At 46.3% G+C, this 21811-nt stretch overlaps 1 long non-coding RNA gene across 1 annotated transcript; it reads right to left on the bottom strand.

Moving 5' to 3' along the window:
• Positions 1-3303: 3303 nt before the first annotated feature.
• Positions 3304-20119, bottom strand: LOC111556959. The gene is made up of 5 exons (XR_002736656.2): positions 19688-20119; positions 15435-15546; positions 12231-12368; positions 5487-5547; positions 3304-5002 (listed from the first exon to the last, which is right to left on the bottom strand). It is a non-coding gene; the product is annotated as an uncharacterized LOC111556959 (long non-coding RNA).
• Between the last annotated feature and the right edge of the window lie 1692 nt (positions 20120-21811).

Here is a 21811-nt window from a genome sequence, read left to right as displayed (position 1 = left end):
TGACGGGTCTTCTGTGAAAAGACCCAGCTGAGGTAGCTGCGCTGCCAGAGCTGGGACGGGCAGAATTCATAAATAGCTTCTCCAGCCACGGAGCTCAGGCTGGACTGGAGCCAAATGCTGCCTGCCTCAGTGTCTGAACCCTCCCTGGCCTTGGCTAGCCAGAGCCCTCTTCTGGGAAACAGCAGGAAAGCCGAATTTTCAGGGGCTGGGGGAGAGGGGCCTTCACAACAGAAAATGGGGGTGGAGTCAGGCATTCCCAGGTTTAAATCCCAGCTCTACCACCTTCTACCTGTCTGACTTTAGGAAAGCAGCTTCCGCTGGGAGATCCTTCAGCTCTCTCAGCTGTAAATGAAATGAAAACATCCACTGTTCTTAACCCAGTGCTTGGGTCTGAGTCTCCCTATCTCTGAAATGCAAGGGCTGGGCCACAGGCCCTTGAGGTTTCTATCTCAAATGCTCTCTATGCAGGCTGGGTTGGAGGTGTCCTTCCTGCTCATGGGACAGTGGATGAGACACTGGATGTCCTGTTTCTCTCAGAGTGAACTCAGCCCTGTAGGAGAGTTCCTGGTTTAATTCAACAAATTTTATTGAACACCCCATGACATCCTGTACTGTTTTAAGGACTCCGGGTACAAAGATAAGCATAGACCCTGCCCTTAAGGAGCTCATAGACTAGACCAGTAGGGATGATAAGACCCATAAAAATAAGTATAGCATGCAGTGGGAAGTGATAAGTGTATTAGGAGGGGTACAGATAAGACTGCGAAGGCTGAGAGCAGAAAGAGGGTGATTCTGGGCTGAGAGGGCGGTAAAACCGTGGCCAACCATAAAAGGTCTTGAATGATAGTTTGGACATTATGGGGCCAGACTGTTGGGAGCCATCAAAGGCTTCTGACGAGGGCAGTGGGCAGATTCAGAGCCATGGGGGCTGGAGCAGTTCATTAGACCTCCACCAACCAAAGCAACCACGGGGGAATTTCTAACAGAGAAAGACTCCAGTTCCACCATTTTACAGGGTCTTTGTTCTCTGAACTCAGGGTTTGAAACATGTAGTGGTTTGAAAGCTGACCTTTATTCTTTGTACCGCAGCCCGATGCCCACTCTCTCTCTCCTCTGGGTCCTCTCAGCCAGCCTTCTCCTTGCACGAAAGATAGGAGATTGAGGCATATGGGACAGGAGGCAAGCATCCAGCTCCGGGAAATGGTCCTGGCTCAATAAGCACGGCGCCCCGGGACCTTGCTGCTCTGCCAGTTTGCCTTGGCCCAGCTCACAGCCTTCTGGGAAGGAGTCGGCCTGTTGAGGAAAGGATGTGTCAGTGAGTTGCAGTTGGCTTAATTTCCCTGAGAAGTGTGTGTATGGGTGTGCGTGTGTGCATGTGTACTCAGGACTAGGTGTTTTGCGGCCAATTTGCAATCTAGGTCAGAACTGAGCAGCCCTCAGTACATCACTATCCAGAGAAGATAAGATTGAACAATCCTCTCCAGTGCTGAGCAGCAATAAACTAGCCCTCTGGATGTAAACACAGCAATTTACCAGGCTCTATAGTAGCAAAAGGGGTCCAGGTGGGTAGTGGGTTTGGTTAAATCTCCCAGAGAAACAGAGGTCTGCAGTGGGCCCACACTCCTGGCAAGAAACACAGAAGAGGCAAGGGTGAGGTCTGCCCCAACCAGGCTCCTGCCACTTGGCTCATCAAAGAAAGCACGTACAAGGGACCCCTGGGTGGCTCAGTTGATTAAGCGGCTGGCCCTTGACCTCGGCTCAGGTCATGATCTCACGGTTTGTGGGTTCAAGCCCCACACTGGGCTCTGCACAAGCAGTGCAGAGCCTGCTTGGGATTCTCTCTCTCCCTCGCTCTCTTTGCCCTTCCCCCACTCATGTGCTCTGTCTCTCTCTCTCTCTACTCTCTGAAAATAAACTTAAAAATTTTTTTTTGCTTTACAAAAAAAAAAAAAAAAAAGTACAAGGCTGAACCTGACAGGGCCATGGAGGTGAGGAAGCTCCCTCAGGTTTTAGGACTTTTTCTGCCACTCAGCTACCATGTGACCTTGACTGAGTCACCTTGTCTCATTGGCATTCGTTTCCTAATCTGTAAAGTGCAACCAATGCTTTTAGCAATGTGCCAACCAGGAAGAAAAATCCCCAAACAGTTCTGGGTAATCAAAAGAAATTACTCTAACTGTCAGTCTATCTCATGTTCTTTACGTGGAGAAAAGCCCTCGAAGATCTTCTCCTGGAGCCTGGGTTTCTTTAGTTTACGTATAATGAGAATGTGGCTTGGTTTTCTGGCTTCCTGGCATACATACCACAGATGACAAACAATTGATTAGCAGGGGTTGGTCTGTTAGAGATAGACATACTGATGACTGACAAAAACACTGAAGGCAACCAAAAGAGCAAGGAAGGGAAAAGAAATACCGTAGGGCAGAAACTAGATCTTTAAAAACCACACAAGCCATTTAGTACTATGGCAAACACATTTACATGTGTCAGTAGCTCTAAGGGCAGTGGTGCCTAGCAGCCGAGTGTGATAAAGGATACTTTCAAGGACTTAGCAAAGCAGGGCTCTATAGATGATTATTTTAGGAAAATCTCCTTCCAAACGTTTTAAGTTAATACAGTATCGGTGCTTAAAAGGAAAACTCTTTGGTATTCTGAACGTTCAGACATTGGGAAAGACGTATATAATCCGGGAGTGCTCTGGAGGGCACAGTCATACCTGTTCTCTGCATACCAGTGTTTGGAGCCCAGGATCAAATCAAATAATAGGAACAGAGAAGCTCCCTAAAAGGTATGAAACCCTATCCAAATTAACAATTGGGATAGTGGGGAGTAAACCCCTTGGTCTCAAATCATTCTCGAACACTGACTATTTAGGAACGGTACTAACAAACATGTTTATTGGTGAGTTAGCCTGGAATGCAAATTTGTTTTGCCTTTATTCACGTTCTCAACATGTGTGGCATACCCGCTGTGGGAGAAAGGAGGGGGGGGGGCAGGAAATAAAATTTCTGACTAGGGAAAATGTCCTTTTCAATGAGCCAAGCTGTTGTCTTTAGGTCCACATGAATACTGGGGGCCGGTGGAGAAATTTAACCAATTAAGCCCCACACTTTTACCACTGATCGGGTTCTATGCTAGGTGTAGAGGAAATGAGGGGCGCCTGGCTGGCTCAGTTGGTAAAGCATGTGACTCTCGATCTCAGGGTCTTAAGTTCAAGCCCCACATTGGGTGTGGAGCCTACTTACAAAAAAAAAAAATTGTAAAAAAAACAAAACAAAACAAGAAAATACATATGACAAGACAGAACAATTAAAAGCATCTTTAATCCCATCACACAGAAATAACCAATATTAACATTTGTATTAACAAGTTGTGGAGTTGTTCTTCGAAATGAGTACATTTATAGGAACACACAGCACACAGGCCTTTTTGGCTCAAAAAAATTATGGGTCCCTGAATGCATTCAAAGTGATGAGAGAAGAAAAACCTCAGAGACACATCATCAACATACATTCCTCATCTACTCCAAATAGAAATTCCTAAAATATTAACAATATGAATATAAATAAATGAAGCCTTAAAAAGATGATAAGATAACAAAGGAGACCAATTATGTAACATCAGGGTAGGATGACTTCTTAAGCAAGACAGGAAACCCAGAAACCAGAAAAAAAAAAATACACATTTGAATACTGAAACATTTAAAACTCCTACATGATGAAAAACAGCATAAAGTTTAAAGCCAAATAGTAGACCTGGGTAAGATATTCAAGACATTTAACTGAGCTGCAAAACACAATGTCCTTTCTTTCTGCCAACAGACACTTAATGTACAAAAAAATGCCTACTGGGAAGAACAGCTCAAACATCCAAATAGAAAAATAGGCAAGGAATATAAACAAAGAATTCACAGAAGAAAGGCAGATGGCCAATAAACATAAGAAGATGTTCAACTTTACTGTTGTCAAGGAAATACAAAGACTGAAAAATTAATGGAACCCGGTGCTTATAAGGATATGTGTAAGCACGTGGTATTATCGACTGCAAGTCCAAGTGCAAATGGCACACCTCTGGGAAGTAGGTGATTTGTTAGAACCTAATGTGTGTACTTTCCACATGTGTACTTTTTGACCCAGCAATTCGACTTTCAGGACTCTCTCCTACAGAAGCAATAACATAGATTCATAAGTATGCCCGTCAGTTGCAGCACGTTTGATAACAGAAAAACATCAGAACTGACCCAATTTCCATCAGTAGGTTGTGTTAATTGCCACCTAGCTATATGAAGGAGCACTATGGAGTTGGTATAAAGAGTCATATTTTATATGTATGGACCTAAAGTGATGTATATAATAGATTTTTTAGGTTTATTTATTTTGAGAGAGAGCCCACACGTGTGCATGTGCAAGCTGGGGAGGGGTAGAGAGAGGGAGAGGGAGAATCCCAAGCAGGCTCTGCTCTGTCAGCTCAGGGCCCCACACAGGGCTCAATCCCACAAACCATGAGATCATGACCTGAGCTGGGATCAAGAATCAATTGCTTAACCGACTGAGCCACCCAGGCACCCCTGTGATTGATTGTTGAACAGAAGTAGATCAAGTTACAGACCAGTATGTACAGTAATATTTGGTTTGTAAATAGATGCATGTGTATACATATATATCTGTGCAGTATAAACCTAGGAAAAAGTCTGGAAGTATTTGAACCAAAATATTAATAATGCACATCTGAGGAGGGGGATTTGACTGGTGAAGATGAGGACTTTTACTTTCCTCTTTACATATTTTTAAATAGATCAATTACTATGTTCACTTTACATGTAAAGTTACTTTGGTACATAGAAGTTGTGACTTGCCAAGTTCAGATGACAGAGTTGCTACTGAGTGGCAGAACCAGGACTCCAGATGAGGTTCACGTGGCCCCAAAGCCCATGTTCTTTCCATGTTCTTTGCCAGGCTTCTCTGCAAGAACAGCTTGCAGGGTTCTTCAGGCTCTTTGGGACCTAGGCAGGCAGGATTAAGTCTATGAGTAGCTCTGAAGCCATTTCTACTTTTGGCTCTCTGGCCTCTTGCCTGAACCAATATGACAGGGCAACCATATCCTGGTTGACTTTCCCGGACTTGGCTTCTCCCTCACTAGTCTCATGGTGTTCACCTGATCCTGCCTTCCTTATACACCCTTCCAGAACATCTCAACAGAGCACTTCCGGGCAGCTGTGCCCTGGCCAAGGTGACCTACTGACAAGTTGAGACGTTAAAGCTGTCAGAGGTCACTGACTTAGCATCCTTACAGACATGCACACGCAGGCTGGTGAATTTCCAGTGCTCTGAGTCTGGACTGTAAGCTCCCTGAGGGCAGGGACCATGGCAGCTTTGTCCACCAATCGTACATTCAGGGCCCAGCACATAGGAGGCTCACATTAGAACTTGTTGACTGAATGACTACTAGATGAATCTATTTAAACTCCCTTCTCCCCAGCCACTTACGGCAGCTTAAGTCATTCCAATGCAGTAGATAATCCACTTGAGCAAGATCAGCAAACTTTTTCTGTAAAGGGTCAGACAGTAAATAGTTTAGGCTTTGCAGACAAGAGGCAAAATTGAGGCTATTGTATAGGTACTTAAAAAGCTAAAGATAACACATTTCTAATGAGATTTTTAGTCATAACATTTAAACACAATAATCATAATAGAGTATATATTTTTTTATAATACAGGTCTCCTAATGAGAAGAATAAATTTTGTTTTTGAGGAATAACATTTCACTTAATTGGGTTTCAAAGTCAGTGTCTTCTGGGGCACCTGGATGGCTCAGTTGGTAGAGCGTGTGGCTCTTGATCTTGGGGTTGTGAGTTTGAGCCCCACGTTTGGTACAGAGATTGTTTAAATAAAAAAGCATAAAAAAATTATTTTTCCAAAGTCAATGTCTTCTGTCATCAAAATCTATTGCAAACATTCATCTGTTAATGCTGATAGGTAATGAGATATGTATATATTCTTTGAAAACAAAAGTTGAATTTCATATAATTTTCATAAAATATTATTCTTTTAATTTTTTTTTTTCAGTGAAGCTCAGCCCATGGACAGTATAAAAACAGGGAGTGGGCTGGGTTTGGTTTCAGGATGTAGTTTGCTAATTCCTGCACTTGAAGATAATAGAAAGTAGGATACTCTTGGGGCACCTGGGTCATGATCTCGTGGTTTGTGAGTTCGAACCCCACATTGGGCTCTGTGCTGACAACTCGGAGCCTGGAGCCTGCTTCCGATTCTGTCTCTGTCTCTGTCTCTGTCTCTGTCTCTCTCTGCCCCTCCCCACTCACATTCTGTCTCTCTCTCTCTCTCTCTCTCTCAACAATAAATAGACATTAAAAAAAATTTTTTTTAAAGAAATTAGGATATCCTCACTCTCTCACCTCAGCTCCCTAAATCCTACACTTTCAAAATCTTGACATTTCCCAGACATTTTCACTCCCTTTCTTGGTGCCCTTTCTTTTCCAAAGGAGGACATGTAGGCTGAGCCTGACAGCTCCCGAGAAGGGGATCAGGAGCTTCGTTATTGCCCAAACGCCCAGGATCAGAGAGTAGAGTCAGAAGAGCTGTAAGCCCTTCCTTTCCCAAGGCTGTGGCGTTAGCTCTTTGCCAACCACATGAAAACCGCTGGGAAGGGCTTGCCTGTGTTTCTTCTCCAGCCCAAACCACGGAGCGGAGGGAGGCCTCAGAGCGCCTGTGTTAATGGGAAACAGTTGTGCTAGTCCAGCCCTGTGCACAGAGGGAACAAATTTCAATATCTAAAATCTCACTGCATCCTGAAAAACCTATCATTTGGAAAAGACAACTGACCACAGCACAGAATTCAATGCTGGCAAAATGGCGTAAGTAATGCACTAAGGGGACCTCACTTTTTGTAAATATAGAGAGAACGAAGGAGATCAGAGACTTGTGAAAGCATCGATCATTCACTGACTCGTTAGTTTATTCAACAGATCATTTTCAGGGGCCTGTTATGTCCCGGGCACTGTATTAGGCCCTGGGCCCACTGCAGAAAATAAAACTGACAGTTTCTGCTGTCATGGAGTTTATAGTACTATTCAATGACATTTGCTAAAGTTCAGTATTCTGTGACATATTACTAACTATTTCTTGAATTAACATGATTCAAATGGTAAAGTAGTTGGGGAAAGAAGAGATTAAATGAAGTCAATCATGTTACTTTATTCTAAGACTTTAGAACCGTTAGCATGCAGATTTCCACTGAGAATCTCCAAGCGAGACATGTAGAGAAGGCAGCCTTCACAAGCTGGTTTAACCATGACGTCCTTTTTGTGAGGAGCATCCTGGGGCACCAGAATCCCATGGAACACAGTTTGGGGAGCATGGCTCTCAGGGCCACTGGGTAGAGGCGTGTAGGTTGTGCACTGAACGACTTTAGCAGGACCACTCACACAGATTATTTATCCAAGGTGCCCTGGAGTTTTCTGACTGATGGACCTGATGTCTGTAACTACAGGGCACAGCATGGACAGCACAGGGTTCACAGGGCTGTCATTCAACTCCCTGCTGCTCAGCTCCCTCCCTCAGAACAGGCCAGAGAGGCTAGTGCTCAGCAGCTGGGAAAACTGACCCAGTTGCAGAGATAGCCTTAGGGTAGGTGGCGGAGAGGTCAAAGTACAACATTCATAGGTCTCCAGGCAGAAAGAAACCAGTAGAATAAATCTAAAAAAAAAAAAAAAGTTTTTAAAAGGCCCACACCAAGGTACAGCACAGTTACATGTAAGACTCTGAGGATAGAAAGAAGACACTAAAAGCTTCCAGGGAGGGTAAAAAAAAAAAAAAAAAAAAAATCAGATCACACACAAAGGATCTGTTATAAGAATAGCATGGAGTTTGCAAAAGCAGCATTGGAAGTGAGAAGACAATGCAGTCATGCTTTCGATATTCCATATGAAAATGATTTTCGGGGTGCCTGGCTGGCTCAGTCGGTTGAGCGTCCGACTTCGGCTCAGGTCATGATCTTGCAGTCCATGAGTTCGAGCCCCGCGTTGGGCTCTGAGCTGACAGCCCGGAGCCTGGAGCCTACTTCTGATTCTGTGTCTCCCTCTCTCTCTGCCCCTCCCCTACTCGTGCTCTGTCTCTCTCACTCTCAAAAATGAATACATGTTAAAAAAAAAATAAAAAAAAGAAAAGAAAATGATTTTCAACCCAGAAATTTCTACTAGGCCAGACTCCCAACCAATGTTAGAATAGAAGTATTTCAAGAATCACAAAATTCCAGAATTATTACCTCTCAGGCTTTCTAGGAGCTATTTGAATGTATGCTCTACTGAAAACAAAAGCAAATAAACAAAGAGAAAGGTATGAGCTTCAGAAAACAGGAGATACAAGATAGGAGAGATCCAAAGGGCATCTAGGATGATGGCAGGGACAACAGGTAAGGGAAGTCCAGAGGGCAAGTGGTTCCAATTGAACTGGATGAAGGGACAGAAGTGGATAAAGAGTCTTGGGGGAAGCTCCAGGCAAAAAAGCAAATCACAAAAAGCAAAAAACAAAAAAACCCAAGGAATCAAGAGATTATCTGACCCTGTGGAAAATCTTAGTTATAGAATGAGAAGACCTATCCATGAGTTTGAAGGAAACTAACAACAACGGAAAGAGGTAATGATTAACAAAATATATATATAAGAAAGGGAATGTGATCACAGTTTGCTACTTGGCTCACGAGTGATTCATATCTACTTAACTACAATAAAAACACAAATATCCATTTGGAACGGGAGGAAGGGAGGTTCAGAAGAGTGTAAGCAAGCTAAAATTATCGAATCATCCGAGGAAGTCAATAGATAGTGTTTAAAATTCACTTATCAAGAATGAATGTGTGTATGCATATTATTTAGAAACATGGAGTTAAATATCTGAAGGAACAGCTGAAACAACGGAGAGTGGTTGGGAGCCGGTGGGAGGTGGGGAGGCACAAGAAAGTGCCGTTTTTTATTTTTTATTTATTTATTTTTATTTATTTATTTTTTTGATGTTTATTTATTTTTGAGAGGGAGACAGAGTGAGAGAGGGGAAGGGACAGAGAGAGGAAGACTCAGGACCCGAAGCAGGGTCCAAGGTCTGAGCTATCAGTGCAGAGCCCGATGCGGGGCTCGAACACACAAACTGTGAGATCATGACAGGAGCCAAAGTTAGACGCTTAACTGACTGAGCCACCCAGGCATCCCGGAAGTGCCATTTTTTAAAATAAACCTTTTAGCATTATTTGACTTTTTATGTTGGGTGCATACAATTACTTTGACTTTAAAAATAGGGATGGTAGGCTGTTAACCGGGTTGTCATTGGCCAAGTGGCTCATGCCACTTGTCAGTTTCAAAGCTTGCCCAATTAAAGCTCCTGGATTAATAAAAGCACAACTCACTGCATGTTCTGGGTCTTTGGGACTCAAGGAAGAGTACAAACTGAAAGCATCAAACCTGAGAATAATGAGTTTACTGACACACAGCACTCTAGGCATGGACCAGAAGCAGAGGGGAGCACTTGGGAACCTGTTAAAAATGAACAATCTCAGGCCTATTGCATTTTGTAAGATCCCTAAGGTGATTCATGTGCACGTGAATGTTTGTACTGGGATGATGGCAGGTGGCAAGGTATATAGGGTGGAGGGTCCCATTACAGATGATATTGTATATAGGCCCATTATAAAGTCAGTGGTGACAGATCAAGAAAGCAATGGGGAAGAGGGACATTTTAAGGGTCTCTGGGGCTTTAGAGGTCCCAATCCACATTATAAGAATCCCACATTACAATAAAATGTATATACCTACATATGAGATTAGTTGAATTACAGGAGACTAGTTGACAGGTTTTTAAAAATTAAACATTTATCAATTAAAAACAACAAAAAGTACAGAGTCCAGGGGCGTCCAGTGTAGGCAGGAGTCAAGGACAGGGAGCCTTGGGCCAGCCCATTGGACAAATGGGGCTATTGGTCAGTATCCTTGGTTGCACGTGACATAACTCCAACTCATTCCAGCTAACGCAAAGCAAACAAGTCATTGCCTTTCATAATTGGAACGTCTTCTTCAGTGTTGCAGGCATGCCACCCAGGAATTTGGTCCAAATATTTATATATCTGGACTCTGACTCTGTTTCTCAGTTCTGCTTGCCTTCCTTTTCGGGCAGCTTCTTGCCACATGATGACAAAAGGACAGCTGTCTGTCTATCTTTATAAATAGTCAGTCTCTAGTAGCTCTTTCAAACAATGTAGGACCCCAAAGAACTTTTGATTATGTGCACTCTAAAACAAATTTTTTTAAATATTTATTTATTTTGGGGGAGCTTGGGTGGCTCAGTCGGTTGAGTGTCCGACTTTGGCTCAGGTCATGATTTCATGGCTCGTAAACTCGAGCCCTGGGTCGGGCTCTGTGCTGACAGCTCAGAACCTAGAGCCTGCTTCAGATTCTGTCTCTCTGTCTCTCTCTGCCCCTCCCCTGCTCACATTCACTCTCTCTCTCTCCCCTCAAAAAGTAAATAAACATTAAACAAAATTTTTTTTAACATTTATTTATTTTTGAGAGAGAAAAACAGGGTTTTGACCTGAGCCAAAATCAGATACTTAACCGTCTAAGTGTCCCTGATTATGTGCACTCTAGCTATAAATATTTAACTACAGTAGAAAATAAAACTGAGAAAAAATTTAAAACATGCATAATTCATTTAAAAAAGACAATAAGAAATGTATTACATGTGAATTTAAAGAACACATTCTTATGAGGAAATAATATTTTCCAGAACAAACAGTGTTTACTAAGAAGAGTGTCATTGTTTTTACATTTTTGCAAATCTCTTTAATTTTAGGATTAAGAGAAGATAGCTGGATTTTCCTATATACTTCTGAATTCATTTTGTTGCAATATATTGTTTTGGTTGAAGTATGTGAATAAAATCTGGCCTCACAAAGATATGTGGGTAGAGAAGGGAAGAATATTTTAGTAACTTTTTCAGATAATTGTGGTAATGCTTTTTGGATACCACACCAAAATTCAAAGGTAGTACCGGAGGCCAAGGGCAGGCTGCCCCAGGATGGGCCACTTTAGCATAAAGATTATTTTGATTTAAAAAGCAATCAAAACCCAGGAGATTCAGGAAAAGTTCTTTACCTCCAACAATGGCCTAAAAAGAATTTAGAAAGAGGACATTTTCCAAGAAGAGAGCTATCACCATAGATCACTGCTTTATGATCAGAACTAGGTATAGGCCAGAGAGGAACCTGGCAAGCCCTGTTTGGTCAAAGTCCTCTGTTTTTTCCATTGTTTCTGAGTGGCCCAGCAAACATTTGTTCACCAAACATTTACTCTTTTTCATTCTTCCTAAGGATTGTATTCTTTCCCTTCGGATATCCAGACCCCTACCTCCTTCTTCTTTGTTCAGAATGACATATATACCTCATTTGTCTGTCTTTGGAATTCCCATGTTTGTATGGATTCCTTGTACGCATACTACTACATTTGATTTTCTTCTGTTAATTTGTCTCATGTCAATTTGATTCTTAGTCTGTCTAGAAGGACCCTGAAGGGAACAGTAGTTACTAAAGGGTAGTCATAGCAATGGGGAATCTGAAGCCATATCAATAAACTTTTCATATTCTGTTACGTTAAAATCCATTGATCTGGGTGCCTGGCTGGCTGGGTCGGTGGATCACACGACCCTTGATCCTGGGGTTGTGAGTTCAAGCCCCGTGTAGGGTGAAGAGATTACTTAAAAATAAAAAATCTAAAAAAAAAAAGTAAAATAAAATAAAATCCATTGATCTGTCCTTCACTTTAATGAGACTTCTACCCGTGAATGATTTTTAAAACATCACAAATGGGTTATTTGAAAAGTATTGGTTCACGGAGTTTTGCAAATCTTCCAATGTTGACCCATCTCATTACACAATATCCCATCATTTAGTATCACCCCCTATCTCACCAGAAAAGCCTGTGAGCATTGGGAAACCGTTGAGCTCATGGTGAAGACACAGGACTTTTCAAAATTCCAATTTGTGCTTCAGAGCTCAAATTTGATTGTTGACAACAAAACTGCCATTTGTTTTCCTTGAAATGGCAAGCTCACTTCGTTCATTTCTGAGGAAACGTCTGCCCCATACCAAGTCTGAATAATCACAGTCTGCCAGTCAGTCTTTCTTTTCAGTCAAAATGGTATTCTATGAAAAAAGTCACTGGTTCAACTCACGGCGCAAACAATCACATGGGTGGTTTTCATGAGACAATCGTAGTATTTTGTTATGCAGTAGAAGAGCTTTATGTACATGTAGGACTTCTCAGGAACAGATCCCAAGGAGAGCTTGGATGGGCATGATGGGGAGATCACCTGTGAAGGAAAAAGAGCAAGAGCTAGAGAAGCAAGGAGACTCTTTGGCCCACCATACTGGTCTAACCCGGGGAAAGGAGAGAAGAAACGTCTCAGATTGCAGTGTAGAGTTCAACAAAGATTCAGTCGGGCCAATGAAGGGTCTTCAAGCCAAAGTCACCCGGTGTTGGAATCCCATGTCAAGAATGAACTTGTGTTGATGCATGATCATTGGCTGGGAGCAGACGGAGAGAAGTGTGGCCGTGGCAAGAACATGGCGGTGGATTCAGAGAACAGCAGATGCTCCCCTAGCGGGAGGTCTGAGTGGTGTATCTTCACGGCTCCCCCAAGCTTTATGGGTACTTTCCATTTCATCACATCACAATATTAGAAACGTGTGTACGCAAGGGTTAAGGCTTAATAAAGTTAATCATTTTTACTGCTTCATCAAGAGATTTCTTAAGTGAAACTGGCTTTGTTTTCCCTGCCCATGTGTGGCAATGAAGGATACAATGGCTACAAGTTCACTTTGGTGCCACTACATTGATTCAGGCCAACATACCAGTAATTTTGTCTAACACTGTGTTTGCACTCTTGGTGAAAATGTCAACTTGGAGAAAAAGGCACATGAAAGCTCAATATTATTATAAAAAGAGTTTTGACCTTATGAATCCATTGAAATGATCTCTGGACCCTCAGGGATCTACAGAACCACAGACTTACAGATAGCAATCCCAGAATCGGAGTATGGTGGGTTTGGGTTTCATTTTGTTTTCCTGTTTGTGGTTGTGTTGTTTTGGACGGTTCTGGCAAAAGTCACAGAGAAGATATTAACTCCCATATGTAAAGGTTTGTAGGAAAGATGGCAGGAAAAGGAGTTGATGGATTCCGATTCATAGATCATGCAGGGAGATTATACCCCAAAAAATCCCTTCACCCTCAAAGTAAATAATGTATTAAATTGGAAAAAAAAAATCCCTTTACCCTGAGAAGGATGGGACAGATCAGCCCACCCAAATCACAGCCAATGGGGTCTCACAAGGAGCGGTTCCCTCACCTGCAGAGGAGGGAAGGGATACTACACAGGCAAAACAACCTTGTACAGTTCAATAGGGTAAAAGAAGTTTGACAATAAATGTCTGGGCGATGGGACAGTCCTATTCCTGAGGGAGCCTGAGGCCAGGGTCAGGCAGGAAAATGGATCACAGCTGAGGAGAAGGCACCCATGCAAGAGCCCAGCCCCTGAGGACACCAGGACCTGCAGACAGTTTGGAAGCACATTAATTCAGCCCAGCAGGCAGGACCATGTAAGCTTGGGTTGGGTCAAACTCTGTGTGTGCGTGTGTGTGTGTGTGTGTGTGTGTGTGTGTTTACAGGGGCAGTATTTTACTGTGGCCCCCTTCAACAACAGTGGAGTGTGACTGTTTATGTTTCCTATCTTGGTCAGGCTTGACTCAGGAAATGGAACCTAGTGGGCCCCCAGGGGCAAGGGGTGGAGCAAGGCAGAGGGGATCCACGCGTCAGAAGCTGGGGATGGAGGACAACTGTCTACACTATCCACAAATCGACGGAGATTATGGCACACAAGTCATTGCAGTTTTAAAATGGCATTGGTTCAAAGGCAATTCTACCTGTCCAGCCTTCTCCACATTTACCACTGAATACCCTGCATCTTCTACATGTTTATTCTCAGAATGACTGAATCTATCTATCTATCTATCTATCTATCTATCTATCTATCATCTATCTAACAGGATTATAGATAATCAGCTCAACTATTCACCTTCGATGGCCACCTCTTCCCTCTTTCGTGGGTCTGCTCAATGGCATATTCTCCCAGGTTTCCTCCTGGGAGATTCTCGGGCTGCTTTTTATTTTTAAAAATTTTTTTCAATGTTTATTTATTTTTGAGACAGAGAGAGAGCATGAGCGGGGGAAGGTCAGAGAGAGAGGGAGACACAGAATGTGAAGCAGACTCCAGGCTCTGAGCTGTCAGCACAGAGCTGGATGTGGGGCTCAAACTCACAGACTGTGAGATCATGACCTGAGCCGAAGTCCGACGCTCAACCGACTGAGCCACCCAGGTGCCCCTCTGCCTGCTTTTTCTTAGACTCCTTTGCGCATCCTTAAATGATGGCAGTCTTTGGGGATGCTGTCATAAAACCTCCCTTCTTCTCAGTAGGCAATCTCATCTGTCCCCATGCTCTCAATTACTTGAGAGCATTTTTTTGTTGTTGTTTATTTATTTTGAGAGACAGAGAGAGAGAAAATCCCAAGCAGGCTCCACACTGTCAGCATGAAGCCTGATGCAGGACTTGAACTCATGAACCGTGAGATCATGACGTGAGCTGAAATCAAGAGTTGGACCCTTAACTGACTGAGCCACCCGGGTGCCTTGAGAGTGTTTCTTTCTTAAAACCACTGCAGGGGCGCCTGGGTGGCGCAGTCGGTTAAGCGTCCGACTTCAGCCAGGTCACGATCTCGGTCTGTGAGTTCAAGCCCTGCGTCAGGCTCTGGGCTGATGGCTCAGAGCCTGGAGCCTGTTTCCGATTCTGTGTCTCCCTCTCTCTCTGCCCCTCCCCCGTTCATGCTCTGTCTCTCTCTGTCCCAAAAATAAATAAAAACGTTGAAAAAAAATTAAAAAAAAAAAAAAAAAAAAAAAAAAAAAAAAAAAAAAAAACCACTGCAAAACCTCCCCCTTCTCCTTGCAGCATGCACAAACACGTGTTGTGTGTGGAGTCCCCATCTAGGCTTTCCCCAAGAGCCTGAGATAATGGGAATAATTGGTACACTGACACCAAGGCCCTCATAAACACACACACACACACACACACACACACACACACACACAGGAGGACTGAAATCAGGTCATCTGGCAATCCAGATTTCCAGACTGCGGTGCGTGCCTGTGTGTGTGCACCCCTGTCTAGCCATCTTTCAGATTGCCATTTAAGTGAAAATATTTACGAAGACATTTGGAGAGGCTCTGACTGCAGCGCCCCTGAGAATATGTGGTTGCTCCATAAAATTTAATTGAGTAGATGTGTCCCTACGATGTGCCAGGTGCATGTAGTGAAGCTTACTTACCAGGATGAGAGTCAATGTCCTTCCCTGGAACGGGTGGGGGTGGAGCTGGGGACAAGCACATACGCGACTGCAGTCAGAATAAATCCCAGCAGATCGTGGAATTTTGAAGACTCTAAAGTAAAAGTACCATATTCATATATTTAAACACTTGCAATTTTTCACGTTTTGACATTCCTGAAGTCAGGCTGCATCTAACAAATAATTAGCTAAGAATACTTTGTTAGAACTTAATTGGCAGGTGTTTTTTCCTTCTTTTAGAACAAGAAATAAAGATGAAATTTACAACAGATCCTGTCTTAAATGAAATATGTTATTTGGGTCACTCAAAGGACAATGAGATCAAATATGTAATCTGTGGTAACGTGTCCTTAAATCCCTGCTTCCATTTCTTTTGGTTTCTAACTTTCTAATACTGTACAGCCGGCTAGAAGCCTCTTTGTCTCTCCATCTTGGAATCTCTACTCTCCACAAGGGTAAGACAGAGCCTCCCTGACGTCTTCCCCACAGAGAATGCATTCCCTTTCCCTCTCCCTCCTTCCTTCTTCTCTCTGGGAATCAATCTCGGCCATCTATAAAGAACACACACACTAGCCACACTCCTCTGATTCTCCCCCAGCCCTGCTCTAATAAGAAAAGAAGGGGCAAATGTCTGGCAGGTAGAGTTTTCTTCAGCAAGGAAGGAGAGAGGCTCTGAATAGTCCCAGAGGAATAACTCTTGGGCCAGGAGTGAGAGAACAGGCAGGTCACAGTGTGGGTCTAGACAGAGATGGGTGCACCAAGCGGCAAGGGGCAGGATTGGAGTGTAAATATGATAGAGCGTCCTGGGAAGGCTCAGATTTTGAACCTCCATCTGTGACCATTGCTTTCCAGAAGCTTCACATGCATGTACACACGCATGCACCCATGCACGCAGGTGCAAACACATGCGCACATATGTACCTGTGCTTAAACAATTAGCCAAGGCCTTTCTGTCCTCTCTCCCATATCACCAGGAGGGGAGAAGGCAGGGCCAGGGTGATGGCCTGCTTTCCTGGGATGGGAGAGGCCCAGGGAGGGGGGCCAGGCTGGCTGTCCTGAGGCTAGGACACCACAGAGACTGGAGACCGCCCTCCTCCCCACCTACCCAAACAGAACTAACCACAGCAGGCTGGTCAATATGCTAAAAGAATGGCTGCCACTGGATGGGGCTGCCTCTTAGCTCTGGGGAGATGTGGCTTGGGAAGGTGGCCTTTAGGGAGGAGATCATGCTTCCCTAGGGCCTTGGGACAAGTGAGGGAGAAGCCAAAACGATGAATCTGCAGAGTGGAGAATCTGGCTGCCTGGCTGAGTTCTGGTGTTGGGGTTCTCCGCTTCCAAGTTGTCCAGCAGCTACCCGGAGTCTCAGGGTTCTCGTGGCTGGGGAAGGACATTCAGAGAACTTAGGGGGTCCCTGATGTGAGGGTGGAATGCATCTGGCTGACTAGATCCCCCCTCTCTGAGCTGAACGCTGCCCCCGTGCCCAGGTCAGACGAAAAGCTGGTGCTGGGCCTGCTGGGTGTGCCTGGCCCTTTGCAGAGCACTGGGCAGTGGGAACATAAATAAGAAAGGGGAGAGGCCACTCAGGAGGAACTCACAATGGAGCTGAGGAAATCTAGCGTCAACACAGGTGGAGCCCAAGTCCGATCTGATCTGCAAATCCCACCCCAGGGCAGAGCCATCAAAGCTGGCTGCACCCTAGGAATTGCCCAAGGCCTGCTCAGAGCCTGTGGGAAAAGTCAGGAAGGCTTTAGTTGGGCAGTGGACTCGTAGGACCTCTGGCAGGTGGGAAGGAGGAGCCTTGAGACTCTTAAAAGGCTATGTTCACCCTCAGGGCGTTGGGAGCCGCCCATACTGAGCTTCCCGGTTTCCTTCTCAGCCCCTGTTCTCGGGTGACTCCTGGCTGCAGGGTGTGTGTGTGTGTGTGTGTGTGTGTGTGTGTGGCTGGGAACAGATCAGGTTTAATTATTAATCATCTGGCTAGCCTGACCAATCTAGACCAAGGTCTCTCTCTTCCAGGGCTGTGAAATCCCCACTCACTGGGCTAAGCCTGTAGGGTTTTCTAGATGCTAGGAGAGAAGAGGGTGGGGAGGTTCCCTGCAGCCCCTGTGTCTTCAGGAGGCACTGATTAGGTGTGGGCACTAGGCAGGCAGTCGTGGTTTCCAAGGAGCAGGGTGAACCCAGGCCATCCCCCCAGTGTTGACACAACTGTCATAAACCGTGCTTTGTTCCCAGCCCTGCCTGCGGAAGGTCCCTGAGAACTGGGTGGGCCTGGCTAGGTGGGGACACACAGTGAGGACAGATAGGTTTGGAGAGGGGACACCCCTGGGGACACGGAGGGATGAAGCTGGCGTAGGAAGCCCAGCTCTGTGGCTATAGAAGAATCCAACTGTTGAAAGGCCAAACTTCGGGCAATCTAAGCCAGGCTTGTGTCTCCAACAGCCAGAGCTGCCTCCCAGTCCCAGGTGGGTGGGAACCCTGGAGGGCAGGATGGACAAAGCCAAGGGCAGGGGGCAGGTGCCCCCTGGTACCACTCCAAGGATGCATCTTGCTCCAACAGCCAGCTGGTAACTGAACAGAGACCAGGGGCTCAGAGACGAGGATGGACAAGGGGGCTGCTTAGTCCTTCAACTAACAGTCACCGATACCTATTCTGTGGCAGGTGCAGAGGGGGTGGGACACACTCCCTGCCCTTGGAGACTCACCGGCTAATGTAGACCCCACCCATAAACTGATCCCAAGGACAACCTGTGAAAGAGGGACTGTATCCTGGGACACAGCAGGGGAGCCGTAACACCTGTAAGGAGGTCAAAGAAAGTCAAGGAAGGCCTCGTAAAGAAGGTAACACTCACCTAGCATGTTAAAGAAAGTCATAGTTTCCAAGTGGGGGAAGGGTGTTCCAGCCAGGGGGAAGACCACGTGTAAAAACAAGGAGCTGAGAAGGGCCTGTTTGGGGAGGATGAGGCATGGAGCAGGGCCGAACCAGAACGGTGGCTGTGGGGGCGGGAAGTGGGCGGAGATGATGCAGGCATTAGGAGGTGAGGTGCCCGGCGGAGGCACCCAAGGGGCAGAACGCAGAGACCGGGGTGGCGAGTGAGGAAGCACCCACAGATGCAGCCCCAGCCGGGCGGGGGGCATGGGGGGGTGGCGCACGGGAACAGCACCCTATCTCCAGACAGGCCCGGGGCCTGTTGCACTGGCGCTGTGGGAAGTACTGGGACAGACAGACCACCGCCCCTTGTGACCGACGGGGAGCCGTTTCCCCCAGCCCTCCATGTCTCGCTTTGGCTCCAACAACCTCAGGCAAGCACAAGACACAGGTCAAATGGGCAGAGGGGCAGATGGAGGTGGCAGGAGGTAGACATTTGCCCAAGCCTGAGTGAATTCACTGCAGCTCTGACACAGGGACCCAAGGGTCCCGATTCTCAGCCCAGGGACCTGCCTCTGAACTGGAAAGTTCTCTCCCTTCTTGTCTTGCAAACCGGAGGTGCCCTCTGAACCCCTCCTCCCAGGGTCAGTCCTCATCAGACAGGTCTGTGGCGTCCCAAGGATCAGCCTGAAGGAGTTGGCGCTTCCCAGTCAGGCTGGGCTTCCTCCTGGTGGTGTCAGACCCAGCGAACCCCAAAGAGTAAATGTCTGTGAGGTATTCCCAGAACCCAGACCAGCAGGATCCCCACCCAGAACGCTGGGGTGGCAGGTGACAGGGATGACAGCAGCAGCCTCCTCCTTGTCCTACGGACTTGGCTCCTGGAAGATCAGCTAAGTTACCAGGAGAAATTTGAAAAACGGTTTGGGAAAAAAAAAAACCCACAAATTTGAGCCAGCACAAGTGGCTCATGTGGGCTAGGCAGGCATGTGCAAAGATCAGGTCTTTTGACGCTGGGAAGTGTCACCCTGACATGAGGAACCCGTTCACACAGACTAGAAATCATCCACTGGTCTGTTCTCCTGTGTACAGCTGCCAGCTACCTAAGGATCTTCTCCAAGGCTCTCAGTGTCTCTGCCCACATCATATACAGTCCCGTAAGAGAATTCTAGAATACAGAGTCGAGTAGAACAATTTCCCCAAATCAACTGGAACACTCCTTCTAACAGGGAAAGCCAAGTACTGAACACTGCTGCCTCCTTTTGCCTTGGCTCCCAGGAGGCTCCCAGTCAAATCTCATGCGTGTTCACCATGGCTCCATCAGCCCTTACAACTCACGTACTTGCCGCCTTCAACTTTTCTCAGCCCTCACCTAAAATTTTTCTGTTGGTAGGGGCGCCCGGGTGGCTCAGTCAGACTTCGGCTCAGGTCATGATCTCACAGTTCCTGAGTTCGAGCCCCACATCGGATTCTGTGTGGACAGCGCAGAGCTTGGAGCCCGCTTCGGGTTCTGTGTCTCCCTCTCTCTGCGCCTCCCCTGCTCATGCTCTGTCTCTCTCTCTCTCTCAAAAACAAATATTAAAAAAAAATGTTTTTTTCTGTTGGTTCAATCCGGTCACACGTGGCCTGGGTTGTATATCATCTCAGCTCCTTGTTGGCAAGAGGTGGTGGGTAAATAAACAATGAAGTTTCACTCAGGAAAGAGAGGTTGAAAGGGCAAAGGCAGGCCGGCATGCTGGGGCCATGGGAAATCCCCTTCTGATCACACCCTTGTACCCCCAAATTACCCGAAAACAGAGACCACGGTGCTCTCCTCCCCTCCCTGAAGCAGGAGGAACTGGAGCAGTCCCCCACCCCTGGGCCCTGCTCCCCCTCTCACCCCTAGATCCAGCTCCCCTGGCAAGCTCCGCTGCCTGGGGACAGGAAGAAACTGCTCCTTCCGTGCGTGGGGCCTTCCGGTCTGTTTTCTGCAGGGGGGCCAGTGGGGCCTGCCTTTAGTTACTTTCTAAGGAGGGCAGGTGTTGAGATCAGTTTCAGGAATTTAGCAACCCAGGTGTCAGTCATAAGACCTGAGGACAGCTAAATCGGGCTCTCCCATCATCCTGTGCCCGCTGTTCCTGGTGGGCCTGCTCTAGAGGCTTTCGGGAGATGTGGGAACAGAAGACTCCAGCCCCGAGACAGTCAGTGGAGAAGAGTCATTAAAAGCATGGTTTGAGAGTCACACGGACCTGGGTTTGAGCCCCAACTCGTCGTTTACTGGCTCTCTGACCCCCAGGACAAACCACTTTGGGTCCCTGAGCTTCATTTGCCCCATCCGTGAAATGGGAGAATGACAATGACCGGGCCAAGAGAGCACAACTGAGTGTGGCACATAGACCTGCTCGCTAGTCTCCGGGGCTAATGTTGGTGTTAGTGGTGGCTCTCATGGTGGGAGAAAGAGTGTGTGAGCCTCACGGTACCTCGCTGGTAGTGACATGGCCCTGGGGGATGCCCCTGTCCTATGGGACTCCAGTCCCCCAAAAGGCCTGCTGACTGTGCACAGCTCTCTGCCCAGAGGGGCAGAGCTATCAGCAGATCTCAGGGAGTCTTCTTCTTTTTTTCTTTATACTTTTTTTTTCAATGTTTATGTACTTTTGAGACAGAGAGAGACAGAGTGTGAGCAGGAGAGGGGCAGAGAGAGAGAGGGAGACACGGAATCTGAAGCAGGCTCCGGGCTCCCAGCTGTCAGCACAGAGCCCAACGCGGGGCTCGAACTCACAAGCGGCGAGATCATGACCTGGGCCGAAGTCGGACGCTCACCCGACTGAGCCACCCAGGCGCCCCTCAGGGAGTCTTCTTACTAACCAGTATCCTCAGCCATTAATAAGGACAAAGAGACCATTGGAAAACAGACTTTTGCCTGAACACAGGCGGTATAAATCCAGCTGAAAAAATCCTGACACGTGCCCCAAACCCAGTCTGGTGACCACCCCTTCCACCACCAGCTGCCACCATCTCCGTCTGCCGTGGCCATGAGAATCCTCCTTCAAGCCTCTTTCGCGCTGGTGTCTCTTCTACCTTGAATGATCTCCATTCACATCTTGCCTGCCCTTCCCCCAGCAAAATAAATGCCCCTTCTATTCCAGGCGCTGCTGGGGAAGTCCCTGGTTGACTTCGAGGGAAGTGTTTTCAAAGTGTGAGCAGAGGACTCCGCCTGCATTGAACCACCCACAGCCTTGCTTAAATGCAAGCATCCACGTGCTCCTATGACCTAAGGAGACAGAGTCTCCATAGATGGGCCAGGAATCTGTATTTCTAACAAGTTCCCCAGGTGATTTGGATACACCCAAAGCATAAAACACAGTGATTTGTCTTGAGTTCTCCCTGAGAGCCCAAGTCCAAGCTAGGGCTGGGCCTGGAAAATTCGTGAAGAATCTAACTGAAACAACCTAGATCCCTGGGTGTCCTCAGCAGGACCACCCGGGTCATCTGGATGCTCGCCTTGATCTAAGCTGTG

Source organism: Felis catus, chromosome D2, assembly GCF_018350175.1.
Source record: "Felis catus isolate Fca126 chromosome D2, F.catus_Fca126_mat1.0, whole genome shotgun sequence".
Taxonomy (NCBI): Eukaryota; Metazoa; Chordata; class Mammalia; order Carnivora; family Felidae; genus Felis; species Felis catus.
This window is presented reverse-complemented; position numbering and strand designations above follow the sequence as displayed.